This window comes from Ixodes scapularis, unplaced genomic scaffold (assembly GCF_016920785.2).
Source record: "Ixodes scapularis isolate PalLabHiFi unplaced genomic scaffold, ASM1692078v2 PGA_scaffold3__209_contigs__length_174095766, whole genome shotgun sequence".
NCBI classification, from domain to species: Eukaryota; Metazoa; Arthropoda; class Arachnida; order Ixodida; family Ixodidae; genus Ixodes; species Ixodes scapularis.
This window is the reverse complement of record NW_024609868.1, coordinates 143956349-143972653: the sequence shown is the minus strand read 5'-3', so window position 1 is coordinate 143972653 and position 16305 is coordinate 143956349. Positions and strand designations below refer to the sequence as shown.

General features: G+C 40.6%; 3 non-coding genes across 3 annotated transcripts; 2 read left to right on the top strand and 1 right to left on the bottom strand.

The window, feature by feature from the left end:
• The first annotated feature begins 3384 nt into the window (after nt 1-3384).
• Nucleotides 3385-3456, top strand: Trnag-ucc. The gene has a single exon. It is a non-coding gene; the product is annotated as a tRNA-Gly (tRNA).
• Nucleotides 3457-11136: 7680 nt separating this feature from the next.
• On the bottom strand, nt 11137-11208 carry Trnag-ucc. The gene has a single exon. It is a non-coding gene; the product is annotated as a tRNA-Gly (tRNA).
• A 4084-nt stretch (nt 11209-15292) lies between these two features.
• On the top strand, nt 15293-15364 carry Trnag-ucc. Its single transcript has one exon. It is a non-coding gene; the product is annotated as a tRNA-Gly (tRNA).
• Nucleotides 15365-16305: the final 941 nt, after the last annotated feature.

Below are 16305 nucleotides of genomic sequence, written 5' to 3'. Positions count from 1 at the left end.
ATTTTATATCGGGCGGCGATTTCCACCCCCTGATCAGCATTTTTAATAACAAAAGTTAACCCATACCGAATACACAAAACATTAAGGCTATACCTATCACTGGTGATTTAGTGCTAAAAAGTTATTCTTGCCATGTAACCGCTCCTTCGTAATCGGGTGCCCACACTTTCAGCAGAAAATATCAACACGATAAGGAAAAGGCAATATTCCTTCTTCCTCGACTGATGCCTCTAGTTATCTCCATCTTTCCGAAATCTGTTTTCCTTCGCTGTCTTCAATAAAAATGAATAGAAAGTTCAACATGTCTGACCGAAAACATTCATGGAAATCTGTTCAACACCTCAGGGTAGTGGCGTAGCCAGGGGAGGGGCTTATGAGGCTGCACCCCTGCCCTCTTGCCCGAAAACCTACCTACCCTGTAATACACACATTGATTTTAACAGCCCCCCCCCCTTACACTGACCCAGCCATTGACATCCCTTCCCAGGCACCTAGCATCACCAACCCCCCCCCCTCCCTCCGAAAAAATGCTTGGCTACGCCACTGCCTCAGAGTAACTTATGTCTGGAACTCATGTGATAAATTTGCTTTTCAGGAGAGCTGTCTGGTGTGGTTATTTAAATTACCGTGCAGACTGTGAACGAAACACGGTTTTACTTGTGAAATCCGAAAACCAGAAGCGTATTTAGTTCACAAAGCAGTCATCAAACATTTCGCGCGAAGGTAAATTATAAAAATAGTGCTGATTGTTCAAGAATTGCCATACCATAATCTCAAACTTACCATTATTTGTAACAGGACAGCAAAACAAACTCTAGTACAATCTTATGTTATTGTCATACTGTTTTAATTCCTTATGACGACAAGTGTATTCGTCCTGAGTTTAGACCTGCAAAGTTTGAAGACAATCAAAAACGCCCGAAGTCATGTATAAGCAAGCTTCATAATTAAACATAAAATAGCGTATGTTATGTTTTTTTCTTTTTAATATTCAGAAAAAAATTTTTATAACATCATTTAAAAAAAACGCTATCATCAATTTCACCCAAACTTAAGATCAAACAAGCTCAGCCAGAATTATTAACTGCCAATATTTCGCGCGCTATCCCAAATACAGTATAAATTCGCAGTTTTCTTTGCTCCTAAATCCATAACCAGTGTCATCTTTTTTCTCTTACTGTTTTTAGGCAATGGTAGTGCAAGTAATCTTTCATGTGGAACACGTTCATCACATTCACTAAATTTTTGAAGACTGAGAAACGAGGACTGCTTGACATTTTCGTCAAATGTTATGCCTGAAAAAAAAGTTGATTGATCTTCCTGACAAGCTACTTATCAAGTAATAAGCTTTGTGACGTGAAATCGTCTAAAGCTCTGCACGTGTAGACTCCCTCGGAATGTGCCAAAATTGACCATTTATAAAGTTAATTTGGGTGTGTCGTTTTATAAACAATATTCCTGTTCCGTCCATTTGCTAAACGGTTGTGTGCTTTAAAATTCGAGAGCATTTCGTCTGGTAAAATCTTTCGGTAAAGGTTTCGAGCGTGCGGATGATAATGTGAACGCTAAAACAAATAGCATAGTACATGTGGCTAAACAGAAGGAATAAAACAAAACTTACTTATACCTATTCAAACCATAATTACTTCTAATCTAAATACAGCGAGGCAAATAAAGTTAAACAAGGAGTACCTGAAGGTGCAGTACTTGGCTTACTGCTTTTTTTAATTTATACATAAATGAAGTCACCAAAGTACACGCGAGAAAGAAAAACTTTCCTCCTAATTTGCAGATAACACGGTGATTGTATATTGGCACAACCATCACGAATTGACCCTAACGCCGAAAACGAAGAAGTTAGCAATCTTTGACATTGGTACCGAAATATTCCTTATAATTAAAAGCTTTCCAAACAAGTTAATGATATGCTTAACATACCTGCTTGCAGAACTACCGGTAAAAATACACTAACAAACTTGCCACAACTGCTCGTGTACAACACTGAAATACTTAGTTAACGTCAAATATCTAGGAATGCAAGTTGACAACCGTATCAAATGGAATATTCATATCAAGCAGGTTTGTAAGAAACTAAGAATAACAATGGAACAGACTTGTACCCCATTAGAGACCTTATCCCACATTCGGTACTTAGAGTGCTACAATGCTACAATATGGAATAAAGGTTTAAGGACCCTGTGTCCAAAATAATCTGTTCAAAAAAGAGAATATAATCTGTTCAAAAACGAATCTTACGACGTATTGGCTACAAGATTGGACAGACTGGTATCTCAAAATGTTTGCGCAAGAAGCATGGACTGCTGCTGTTTAGAGATCAAAAAAACATGAAAGAATTATCATATTTTTCTCTTTTTCAAAAACAATTATAAAAGTGAAATGATCAAGAATAGAATAATAATACCAATAAGAAGTCCTCTGAACCCTTTCTAAGTAGAATATGCAAACAGGAAACAACAATATTGCGTGTCAATATATTGAAAGACTTTAAGATATCATTGAGGTAAACTCTCCTAAAACCCTTAAAATGTGAACGAAAAAAATGGATAATCGACGAAGGTGGAGAGGAAAGGTAAAAAGAACTATTGAAAAGGCACTCGAAAAACAAAATATTGAATGAATTACCCCAAGATATCCTTGAGGTAGACTCTCCTAAAACTCTTAAAATGTGAACTAAAAAAATAATGCATAATCGACGAAGGTGGAGAGGAAAGGTAAAAAAAGAACCTTTGAAAAGGCACTCGAAAAGCTTTTCGATTCGCTAAAAAATTGTATTTTTTAGCGAATCACAGACAGTGTTCATGCAAATCGGTATGGTTCCACCAAAACTTTAGCATGCGCCGGTGTAAGTCGTTTCCGTTGTTTACGCTGCAAATACAACGAAATATAATATTATTTAAACATTACTTTTTTATTATTATTATATCGTTGAGCATCCACATTGTGATCTCGTTAGATAACTTTTTCTCCTTTACCACTACTGCTGCGTCCAACGGGAATTAAGCTGCTAAATATTAACAAAAAAAATTAATAAACCGTTTTGTATTGTATACAACATTTCGCGTTTATCTTCGTGTCTGCGAAAGCAAATTTTGAGTCAGGGAGACACTGCGTCCGGCATTCTTTTTTACAGCCAGCCCTCCACTGAGAAAGGGAAAGCCAAGCCTGAATAATCGGAAACGAAAAAAATAGAACAAGCAACCGAACAAATGGAGCCTCCGCGATCGGGTCGTTGAACCTAGGGGAAGCGCGACGAGAGAAAGAGCGAAAGGAAACTTGCTCTGATGCGGACGTCTTTCAAAACGACAGGTTTCGCCATAAAATAAAAAGATATGTTATCCGTCTCTCTTCCCACCGATCCCAGCCGCGTCGGTGGTATAGTGGTTAGCATAGCTGCCTTCCAAGCAGTTGACCCGGGTTCGATTCCCGGCCGACGCAATTTTTGTTCATTAAGCTTTTTTTTATTTATTTATTTTTTTTTATTGTAATAGATGTTGTAAGTGGAAGTCACCGCTCCAAACAAACCGTTGCTTGGGGCGTTGTTATCCAAAATTGCATGGGACTGGATTTCGCTCCAAAAAACCTACCGGTCAAAAATCAGACGTGGAATTGAAACGTCTAAAATAATAATAATAATAATAATGCCTTTATTTTTATCCCAGCGATGTAGGAGGTTGGGGGAAAACGCTTAAGAAATCAGCTTGACGACATTCACCCCCCCCCTCAGAAATTATACAATGTAGAAAACAAAAAGACATCGCGCAGAAACATTCTGTACCAAACATACCAAGATGTTCTATATTTTTTTCATGGGATTGGCGATAAACATTTTACCATCGTAACACCTCGATACCGATAACTACATACCCGTGTTAAAAAAAAAAAAAAAAACTTTAATTTTTTTTTATGTAGGGTCTAGTTGAATATTGCAATAGAGCGATCTCACCAAGCGTTCCACGCATGCGTGACGCCGCCATAACTGTAGTTCATAGGAGGCAGATGCCAGCTCACGAGACATCTCATGCCGCCTCCCACGATGCATGGCGGCAGCGGTGGCGTACTCAAAATAGCTGGTGAGATCGGTATATTATTAGAGAAATTGAGCAATTCTGGAAGTTTTCGTTTCATCATTTGCTCTCCATAACTCGTTTTACACGAATAAATGTTTCATGTGTGAATGCTACATGTGGGATAAATGTTTCATGTGTGAATGCTACATATGAGATTATTCTTTTACTTAAACAAGCTAAATAAGTAAGAAGATCTGTGTCACTTTTTGCTTCCTCTTTATAGATTATAATTAAATGAAATGCATAATGTTATGTATGTTCATTATGCCATGCTATTTTTTTAAGGGGTGCAGAAGAGTGATCATTCGGAACGTTATATATATTTCTTAGCATTTTCTTCTGCAGTGAGTAAATTTTCTGCACATTTTGCAGAGTAGTGTTTCCCCTTACTAGATGACAGTAATCTATATGCGAATATAATAATGTGTTGTGTACGAGAAGTATGACTCTAGTAGGTAAAGTCTCTCGATGAATATAAGTTAAAACTACGATACTCGATAGTTTCAACGCGACGTAGTTTGTATGTTCTTCGCAAGTCATCCTTCCGTGAAGAATACGCCAAGAGTTTTGAAGGCGCTGACTAATTCTATTTTTGAATTGAACAAATTAATATCTTCATAAACGCTTATATTTTTGTTTTTGGGCGAAATAGGACGGCTTTAGTTTTACTTGTATTTATTTTTATCGCGTTACTCAGGGTTCATCTTTCCAATTTTGCAAGGGTAGCATTTCCTAGGGAAATTTGTACAGAGGGGCATTTTGCGGAAAAAGACAGTGTAGCATCATTTTCAAGAATAACAAACTTTCAAACTTTATCAAGTGCTTACTATATCGTTCAAGTGTACGTTAAATAAAAAAGGACCCAGGATGCCTCACTGCGGTACACCTGATAAAAGTGGTTTTATATATTAGGAGTGACCATCCAACTACGTAGGTACGATGTCAAGAGCGCTAGAGCGTTCCCGCGAAAACCATAAATCTCTAGCTTTCTTAAGCAAGTTATGATTCAAATATTAAAAAACTTTTGTAAAATCCACAAAAATTGCGAGAGATAATGTATTGGAACAAATTTAGAATAAATTATTTCTGTGCTAAAAGAGCGAGTTCTGTGGACCGATGTTGCCTGAAACCGAATGGAGTGTCATTCAATATTTGCCTCGAGATCGAACCGTGTCGCCGCCGTGCGACCGAAATTGGAAAGATGCGAAAGCGGGGATTCCGCCGTGCGTCGTCTGCTACGGGCGCACGTTCAGAAACATGGATCTTGACGACGCAAGATCGTTTCCGGCTGTGCTTGACATTCCCTATTAAATATTTGCTGTTTTTGTTGTCGTTTCTTCTCACTAAAGGGTGTGTTGTATCGTTTCACATGCGTGTAAATTCAGAAAAGCGATTATTATTAAGTGGGAAGCCTCCATAATCTTAGTGTGTTGGTTTTGTATACAACATGCTGGTCCCACGTATTTTTGTTACCTCGCGCAAATCATATCTTTCATAAAACATCGAATGTTGATTGGAGCTGGTGTTTGATTAGAAAATTAACCCGACTGATCGCTACTATTTAATAGACTAATCAATCGATAAATCCATTAGTTGATTTTTCGCCGGTCTATTGCATGAAAGACATTAATTAAAATTTCACATTTTTGTGCTATGTAATAAAGTGCCTATTGCATTGCCATTTTAAATTCACGTTGTGACGCCTACAGAAATATGAACACGGGAATACTTTTAAAGTGAAGTAATTTTAAGCTATTATTTAAACAGTATAATCACTATCGGTTACAGTCACAAGCACACTGAAGTAGTTCACCGTGCAAGCCTGTGTTTTAAATGAAATAAAGACGTCAGAAACATTAAAGCAGGCATTTTTTTTTACTTTTTTCTGACTTCCTCCAGCAGAAGATTCTGATTAAACGAAAAAAAAAAATCCCTATTAAAGCATTACTCGAATAATCTGAAGTGTAATCGATGAACTGTCCAGTCCCGATATGCGTTAGGTGAGGGCGGCGGGTGATTCGAAAGTTTCGGGAAGGTCGCTAGGCCTCATCAGTAAAAGAGTGTCGCTGCGGCCGATGCTGTCTGTGTCGTGGTTCGGGTCGTTTGTTGGAGTTGCAGAGTCTACTAAAGTTTGATTAGAAGATTATTTAGCGAGAAATTTAAAATATTAGCGTCTTGACATCCGCGGCCCTCACCATGAAGATTGGAGCGGGTGAACCCATACCGAGAAGAGCATTTAATAACACGTACGTTGCTGCGTTGCTCGGTTACACTCGTTCATTACAATTGCGGCAGATATATTAGAATAGTTTCACTTTTTTCAGTTGTCCTCCCAGCGTGCAGTTTGCGGATATTAACTAGAAGAGGCACTCTCTCCTGATCGCAACGTAGTAGACTCCGAAAAGTTACCCACACCATGGCACAGTGAAAATAAACATTCGATGCAGCGGAACCCAATACCAGGTAATTCCTATCACAGCTCAAAGTTCTCTTTGTGCTAAATATTTATATTACTATAAAAACTAAAAGTTCAATAAAATTCATTGAACCTGCGATTTCACAGCCCACAGTACGAGTATTATGTTATCTGGGTTGGAATTCATTGTTTTGTTGATTTCCCACGCCGATGAGCCGATGCATCTATTTTAAAAGAAACAAATATTTAACATAAATAGTGAAGTTCACCCGGAGACCGGCATCCGTCCGGGTGATCCATGTTTCCCAACGCCTGCCTAGAGCAGACGACGCATCCACACTAGCGATTATCTAAATCTAGGCCGTACGCTGGTAACGCACTGAACGCGTTACCGAACGCGTCTGCACTGAAGCACCGAACGGTACCGCACCATTTTCCGCTAGAATTGTTTTTCCACCGATAGTATGCGACAGGATAAACGCAATAATCCGCGCCGTCTCGCGCTCGAACGTGGAGAGCCTATGGGGCGCGGCCGTGCTTCTATCCCCGCTTTGATGATGATGATAGCGCGACAGTAGTGCCACCTCTAGGTCGATCTCGAGGCCAATAGAATGCTTATCGCAGAAATTGGACATTCTAGATAAAATAATAATTTCCAGTCCCTTTGAAAAAAAAACACGCAATGTTGATACAGGCCGATTCCCGAGTGAAGTAGACATAGAAAGGCTAGATTTCACATTTACCACGACATACTCCGTCGTTTTGAACCAAGATGGCGTCGTGGCGAGGAGGGGGCGGCGTGGCGCGGGTCAAAGGAGATCCTCACCCTGCAAGGCGTCGCTGACATCGAGGCACCCTAATTTCGGCCGCAAAGTGGCGACACGGTTCGATCTCGAGGCGAATATTGAATGACGCTCAATTCGGTTTCAGGAAACATCGGTTCACAGAACTCGCTCTTTTAGCACAGAAAGAATTTATTCTAAATTGGTTCCAAGGCGTTATACCTCGCCGTTTTTGTGGATTTTACAAACGCTTTTGAATATTTGAATCATAACTTGCTTAAAAAGCTAGAGGTTTATGCTTTTTGAGGAAACGCTTAAGCGCTCTTTTCATCGTACCTACGTAGTCGAAAGCAATTTGTACAACTGGATGGTCACTCCTCCTATATAAAACCAATTTTATCAGGTGTACCGCAGTGAGGCATCCTGGGTCCGTTTTTATTTAGCGTAGACTTGAACGATATAGAAAGCACTGATAAGAAAGCACAAAACATTGTCTTTTTCCGCAAAATGCCCCTCTGTACTAATTTCCCTGGGAAAGGCTACCCCTTACAAAATTAGAAAGATGAACCCTGAGTAACGCGATAGAAATAAATACAAGTAAAACTAAAACCGTCCTATTTTGCTCAAAAAACAAGAATATAAGCGTTTATGAAGATATTATTTTTGTACGGTTCAAAAATAAAATTAGTCAGCGCCTTCAAAACTCTTGGCGTATTCTTCACGGACGGATGACTTGCGAAGAACATACAAACTATGTCGTGTTGAAACTATCGAGTATCGTAGGTTTAAGTTATATTCATCGACATACTTTACCTACTATATTCAAACTTCTCGTAGACAACACATTATTCTATTCGCATATAAATTACTGTATAGTGTGGGGAAACACGACCCTCCAAAATGTGCATGTGCAAAATCGTACCCAAGTTGTTTCTGTTAGTAACGTACGCAGCTCCCTCGCTTTCCGAACTTCCGGAGTTCCACGAGGCTCTATTTTGTCCCCATTATTTTTTAACATCTACGTAAATGATATTTCAACTTCAATAACAACTCCCAAAATATTTCAATATGCCGATGACACCCTTATATTTTCTCGACATCTTGTGTACGAGCGTGCAATTAAAATGCTTCAGATCGATGTCGCTAAAATAATGGAATGATTTTTTGCCAAGAAGCTTCGGGTAAATGCTTCAAAAACGAAGCTGGTCTGCTTTCATAGCCCTTTTAAAAATGTAAGCTTGACTTCTCAGCTATTTCTCCACAGCACCAATTACTCATGCTCTAACTGTACACCTGTTGAATATGTTAACTCCGTAAAGTATTTAGGCCTTCACTTCGACAGTGACCTCTCATGGCACCCTCACATGTCATATATATGCCAGCGATTGAGAACTGTCTCATGTCTGCTTTACAATATCAAATCATTTCTACCTTTGTCAATTAGAAAGAGCATTATGCACGTGTTAGCCTATAGTACACTAAGGAATGGCATAAGCGTATTTTTTAACTGTCCACTCTTTTGGCACTCAAGAATTGATCGTACGTTAAAGGGAATTCTGAAAAGTGTAGCATACAACACACGCATGTCAACTAGTGCGAGCTTGTTTGCTTCACTTAAGTTACCGTGTTTTCATTCACTCTTTATTCAAACAGTAATTTGGCGACACTCCTCGGAGATTGAGTTTAAGGTCTCGGCCAGTCCATCTCGCGAACTTAGACCTGTTCTGCGTTTTCAATCTCCTCGAGTGAGAACTCACTATGGCGAAAGCATGCGTTCCTTTTATGTGCCAAAAGTTTTTAACGACGTTCCAGCTGCTCTACTGGCCATTACCTCAAACAAAATGCTGAAGACCTCTCTGAAAAACATGTTCTCCGATGTGGCTAGGTAGTGACTTTTTCCCATGTCGTTATTTTCCTTTGCTTTTGTAGTATGGTACTGTACGTGCTTTTCGTGGTAATCGCTGGACATACCAAATAACGACTGCATTTATTGCGTGACGTTTTGTTGTCTGCGACCGGTTGACTGACTGATTTTCTTTCTACTATTTTTTTTTACTGAACACATGAAACATTTGAGAGAAATACTCATGAATTCAAGGACTTTCTTCGAATCTACTCTTACAGTGTTTAAAAATACTCATGCGTGAGTGTTTTTTTTTTTTTTACTTTTATGACTTTAATGATTGTAATAGACACAGTGATCAAGACAACGTTTGCTATAGTTTCATCTTCACAGCTTCACCCAAATCACTGACACAAACATTCCGACTACATCCTGTCAAGTGAATCATCTGTATGTTATTTGCTTTTTTCCTGCACGTAATGTTATTCCGTGCGAACTTCCTTTTTTGTATATTCCAGTGAAGGGTCTGGGTCTTACAAGTCCCTGAAGGCTTTGATCGGACCCGACATTCAACTGGCTATACCTGCATTACTGAATAAATTTATTATTGTTATTATTATTACTATTATTATTATTATTATTCGACGTTTAAATCCCACGTCTAATTTTTGACCGGTAGGTTTTTCCATAGAGTTATTATAATAAACGCTAGAGGCTCATTTGGCGCTAGTGTCTACGGGACTTCCGGTTGCAAATTGAAGCAGACAGCATGCAGTCTACTTTTCCCGTCTTTCTGTGTATTCCTATGGGAAAACGCGCGTGAATTTTGTCTCGTCGCCGGAAAAAAACATTAATAACTTTTGTTATTTCGATTTTACCATATAGTATGCACCTTTAATAATATTATGAAAGTGTAATTGCTTTAGTTACAGCATTTTTTCTTTACCACTGAACGATGTTAAACTTCGCCATATTTCAGGCCCAAACCTCTGTTTCATGGCAGGTGTGTAGAAACGAGCGACGATTCCAAGCAAAATAACAATCGAAAGGGATGTAGAGTGTGTTCAAAGTTCGACAGCATTCCGTTGGTGCTTATATATTGCTAATATGCCTGTCCTCTCACTATATGAAAGTGCCCCCGTCGTGCATCTTTACGAGTGGTTAAAAAAACGTTCGAAACGTAAATAATAAAGTACGTGGGCTACGACATGTGTATTTTCTTATTATTTCCTATTCTGGGCAGTTCTTATCGCGCACCTGTTCCCTGGCTTCCCCCTATTCGCAAAGATTTGGAGCGTGCGAATGATGATTTGAACCCAGAACAAGCATCTTCGCATGTACTCATGAGCAGAAAGAATAAAGCAGTACTTATTTATTGCAAATCAAACTATATTACGTGACTTTCAATTTATTTTGATCGTCTTCAAGCACAAGGAGTTGCCTATCCAGTGTTACTGCGTAGTTCTTGCCGTCTCTCTTGGTTTTCCACATGTCCTTCGTTCGTTTGGCACATATACCCCCATCCTGGAAAGCGTCGGCGCCGTGTTCGCGCTAACAGTGTCCGACAGTGCACATAAATACATGGACGAAGCGGTTCTAGCACCGTTTTTAATGCCACGATTTTAAAATAAAAACGCCGTAACTGACCAATTATGTCATCTGCGTGTCTAGGAAATGTTCCAATGTGCCTAGTAGGTACGAATTATTCGTGATATTTGCTCTTATAATCGAGAGCAGGGAGGAAATCCACTCGCTTTTTTTCCGTAGAAATGCATTACCGGAAGTCAATTTCGGACTGCTTGCTGTCTGCTTCAATTTGCAACAGCACACTAGCGCCAGTTGAACCTCTAGCGTACATTATAATAACTCTATGGGTTTTTCGGAGCGAAATCCAGTCCCATGCATTCTTCCTTAACAATGCCTCAAGCAACGGTTTGTTTGGAGCGGTGACGTCACACATAAAGAATCTATTCAAGTAAAAAAAAGAAAAGCGTAATAAACAAAAAGTGCGTCGGCCGGGAATCGAACCCGGGTCAACTGCTTGGAAGGCAGCTATGCTAACCACTATACCACCGACGCGGCTGGGTTCGGTGGTAAGAGAGACGGATAACATATTCTTTTATTTCATTGCGAAACCTGTCGCTTCCAAGGAATCGGCTGTTTCTGAAACATTTACGACAAATTTCGAACCACAAGACGCCTCGGCGAGCCTGCTGCAGATGAAAGCGCATGACGAATGCACACGAAATGACTGACGTCTGCAACATTTTTGAACCGTTTGCACAATGATTCTATTTTGAATTTGTAATTATTTGAAACATGGCAGGTATAAGACAACTCATCAGGTTGATAAAAACGAATTGTATTGGCCTGCGATACGATACTCTCTCACGTAAATCATAACAGACATGGAGATCTGCTAAAACTACAGCGAGAAAAAGCATCTGTTTAGAAACATGATATCAAAGCAGCGTCGGGCCCTCCTCTTTATTTTGCAGTTGATGTGCGTTATAAATAGGGCTCCGCGTTTTCGGTTTTTAGTTTTCAAAATTCGGCGTAACTTTTTGGTGTTTATTTAAAAATTCAATTTTCGGTTTTTTCGGTGTATATTTATTCCCAAAAATGTTTACCGGTTTTTTTCGGTGAATATGAAAGAAACACAATCGGACACCGGATCAGATGATCCTTGTAGCTGTGATATTTGTGATCACTGAAAGAATAACGACACATATAGGCTCCTTGCACAGGACGTCATTTCCGTTGCCCTCCAAAGAAGAGGGGAAGGAGGAGCTCCCCTCTTATCAGGACCCTCCTTTGTACCTCCCGGATTTGTACAGGCGTCGCTATTCTCCCCCTAGAAGATTATAGAAGATTAACCTGTCACTCAACATTCTTACAAAAGCAGCTTCCCTCTCCTCCTCTTACTTGGTGTTCAAAAGTGTGCGATGTGACGTCAGGTCGCTACAACTTCCGTCAGGACACACCTCAAAATCACGGAATTCGCGGGCATAATCTTCAGCGCGCTTCTTTTTCCTTCCCATTCTGACGACGTGAGCGTCTGAGGTGATGACCGTACAATGACCAGCGGAATGGTAAAAAAAAAATTCATTGTATTTATTTTTTAACCACAGGAAAGTTTGAGAGAGGGTGTTAAGAAAGGTATTAACGGCTTTCCTCGATGACCTCTGAAGTGCACGAAGCGAAAAACCTTAAACTAGCCTACATCCGAACTTTTTTTTTCGGACCGGGAACTTGACACACTAGGCCCGATCACAGAAAGGACACAGACGTCCCTCGAAGGCCAATTCAAGACCTCTAATTGTTGAATGTTGAACCTTGGAAGAAGGCAATTACGAAGGCGTCACACAATGTCGAACCTTGCAAAGCCCTCCCTCTCTCTCTCTCTCCCCCTCCCCCACCGTACTTTTATCGGTTTCAACCGAAAACGCCAAACCTCCAAACTGACCTTTTTCGGTTAAAATCGAATTTCCGAAAATGGATTCGGCGTACTTTTATCTGTTTTTATCGATTTAAACCGAAAACTCCGAACCCTAGTTATAATGAAGGAGCAAATATTTTTTACTATAATATGAGCGGTTTGAGAGCCTAAACTTCGTTTTTCAGGCTCGCAATATGGGTTTGTGTGCTTGGTAACTGCTTGTAATCATCACCTCGAGAAAAAAATCCTACTGATTCTTCAGTTTTAAGGAAGACCACAAATAGCGGAGGAGCTGGATAAAAGGCTCGAGGTACACTTAAGCACAACCTTCGTCTGTCCGGGGCGATTAACCGACTGGACCATCCCGGCCACTGGTTTCAGCGGACTCAATTTTTGACCAGTTCTCTGTGTACTGTTAGTTTCGAATTCGCTTAACTTGGTAGACGACGGCCGTTGCCGATCTAAGGCCCGAGCTAGTTTTGAATCGCGGCATTTACGTGGGACGTCATCTCAGCTTCCAAATGTCGGAAAGGGCCCGTCTTCCAAGATATCTAGGGAACCACTCCTCCCCATAGGGACAGGCTGCACCGTATATATAATGGGAATGAGTGAAGATTGACAAACGTAGCCGTAGTAATATTGTGACCGAAGAGGGGAGAAAGCAATTATTGAATTTATTGCATTAAAGTTAGGGAAGGGGAGAAGGAGAGAGAGCAGTATTACCGTAAAAAGCCCGCATTCGGAGGAGGGGAGGAGGAGAAGGAGAGAAGGAGGGGAAGGGGAGTAGGACGAAAGGAGGAGGAGAATTTAGGGGAGGGTGCGGAGGAAGAGGAGGGGCATACCCTCCTCTCCAGACCGTCCCCTCCTTCTCCTCAAGAACTGCGCTCTAATTCGGCTTTACAGAAAATTGTAAACGTCTTTTATTTTATTTTTTTAATCCCTTTCATTCAATGCGTGACGTCACCTTTCATGGGAGCGTTGTGAGTTGTTTGAAACTCCCGCGCGAGGACATGTGACGACAAAAGGAGCGGGTTGGTAGGGATAATTAAACTTGAGGAAGAAAACGAGAAGGGACGGACAAATACAAACTTCCAACTGGCAAGAACATTTATTGACACCAAGATTTTGCTTATATACAGGAAAAGGAAGAGGGTGAAAAAAGGTGGAAAAAAGGAGCACTATGCCGTCACTATGTCACGTGACCATGTTACACATGATTAATCATAGCGACAATACAAAAGCGCCACGAGAACCCACAATTTCTGATACATTGCAATTTTGTATATGATAATAAACTGCAATAAGGTTCCGTTGAACAAAAGGTGACGCCGGCTGGCACAGGCCATTCCCGTGCAAAAAGCTGCCGCGCGTGTGTCTGATGAAAAAAGTGCATTTTGGCACTCTCGAGTCTCGCGCACTTCATCCTCTTCTGAATAAATAGCATCAGTTGATAGTCAGCGCTCGTCCTGTCCTCTTCTCTTCTATCTTCCTGTCGTCTTTGCGCTGTTCAAACACTTGTATATGATGATTTGATCAATAATACAGTTACCAAATTTTTATTCTCAAATATTTACTTTGTGATACTAAAAGAAGATACAAAAAATACCGCGAACCGTTTAAAACCGCTTGTCACTATATTTTTTCAGGTCAGTTCCAAAATGGCGGCCTAAGATTTCGGTTCGATTCAGTTCCGGATCGGCTGAAAATAACGGTTCAGTTCCAGTTTTCGGTTCAGTTCGGTTACGGTTGAAAACTCTGGCTGTCGTGTCATCAACCCATCGACCAAACAAAAATTTCGCTCACGCCACCGACGCCGGCTTTTCGGCTATGCCACCGACGCCGGATTTTCTGCGACAGGCGTTCATTACCCCTTTCGCGTTAAAATCTAATGTCCTTTCACCTTGGTTTACGACAAACTTAAAACAGCTACTGAATAAAAATGAATGTCTGTTTGCGAAAGCCAAAAAGAGCGGTGACGACAACGACTGGTTTCCTTATCGCTCGTATTCTCGAGACAGACTAATATCGCAATAAAAACAGCTAGAAGGAGTTTTACGGTCCCAAATTATCACATCTACTTCGTACTGAGCCTCGTAAGTTTTGGAGGGCAATCAGTCCGAGTCATGCTCGGAAGGACCCCGGCCGTGTTAGCAGGAATTGATAATCGTTAAATTAACGACAATGAAGCGTCATATCTTCCTTTCAACCCTTTCCCCGTCTTACGGCTCTACTAAATTCGCTTGACTGACTGACTGAATGCTTCTTTATTAATATAGCAGCCCCTTCGGCGTACTTTGCTCTTTGTTTGCTAAGCAATTCCACCTAGGCAATTTCAAAAGTAATATTTTTTTTCAATTCTAATTTTTAAAACAAAAACACCACTGTCATTGCCAAAACAAAAGTTAGAACCTAAAACGCTCAGCTGCTCGCTTAAGATTAATTAAAAACAAAGAAACAAGCATTTTCACTAAGACTAGACTATTAAAATTAATAAATGCGTGTAAATTATCTCCCAATTATCATTTACTCTAAGAGGTAGAATACTTACCGGACCTTTTGTATTTTATAATTCTTTTAAATTGTCTCTCACGCATATCTGAGAACATATGGAAAAGAAGTAGAATGTTACATCCTACGTAGCAGTTCATTCAACCTAGTATTTAGTCAAGGTCTTCTATATTGGTGCAGCGCTCAGCGTCGTAGTGTACACTACGTCAAAAGAAGGCGTCGGTGGTATAGTGGTTAGCATAGCTGCCTTCCAAGCAGTTGACCCGGGTTCGATTCCCGGCCGACGCATCGTTTTTTGCTGCTTTTGCAAGTTTGGTTTTTTGCACAAACATCTGAGTACAAGCTGAACCCTCCAACCTGTTCGGCACGTTGCACTGTTTTACTTGTCAAAAGCTGGACTCCATGTACGAAATGAAACCTGTCATTTTCTTCTCAAGCCTGACAAGATTTTGGATATCGGTTATCGTCTCTGGAGCTTTGTCTAAAATTGCTTGAACTCCTTGTGTTAACCTAGTAAAATTAGAGCTGGCCGAGCATGTCAATAATTTTCAGAGATCTATGCAGCGTCTTGTCGAGGTAGGTTTTTAACAAAAAGTTTCAAAATAAAATCAAACCAGTGAAAGACACAAAGTTACCTCTTTATAGTAAACTGCGAACACAGAATAGTTCGGAGAATATCAAACGTTCACATATTGTAAAGCTGTTCATTATGTACCTTATATTAATTGATAGTCCATATATGTCGTAGTTGTTCAGGCTCATGAAGAAGAGAACGGGTGGCGCGAGGAGCAGGAAGGACGATTCGATCGCTGCTTTGCCCGAGGGCCGCACGCACCGGCGCCCAGCTTTGACCCTAGGATCTAACATGGCTCAGCCCCCGGGGAAAAATACTTTACCATAGAGCCGGTGCTGTAGTCCCTCACGTAGCGGAAGCCTGCCTTGGCCTCGCTCCAAGGAAGTGAGGCAGTCTACCATCAAGTCCCTCAATTATCGAAAGCCTGCGTTGGCCTCGTTCCAAGGGAGAGAGACAGACCACCACAAGTCCCGGGTCCATCACAACATCCTCAAAGGAGAACCAAGTCGTCGCCGCGTGAGTGACGCAACTCCCTGGGCCCCAATGGACAGTCTTATTGAATTCACACTGAACTATTTATTTTTGTTCGTCCACACTAGCGAGTTATACTCCTGTAACAGGGGCACACTTAACAGCAGTTAACTTAGCTTTAACT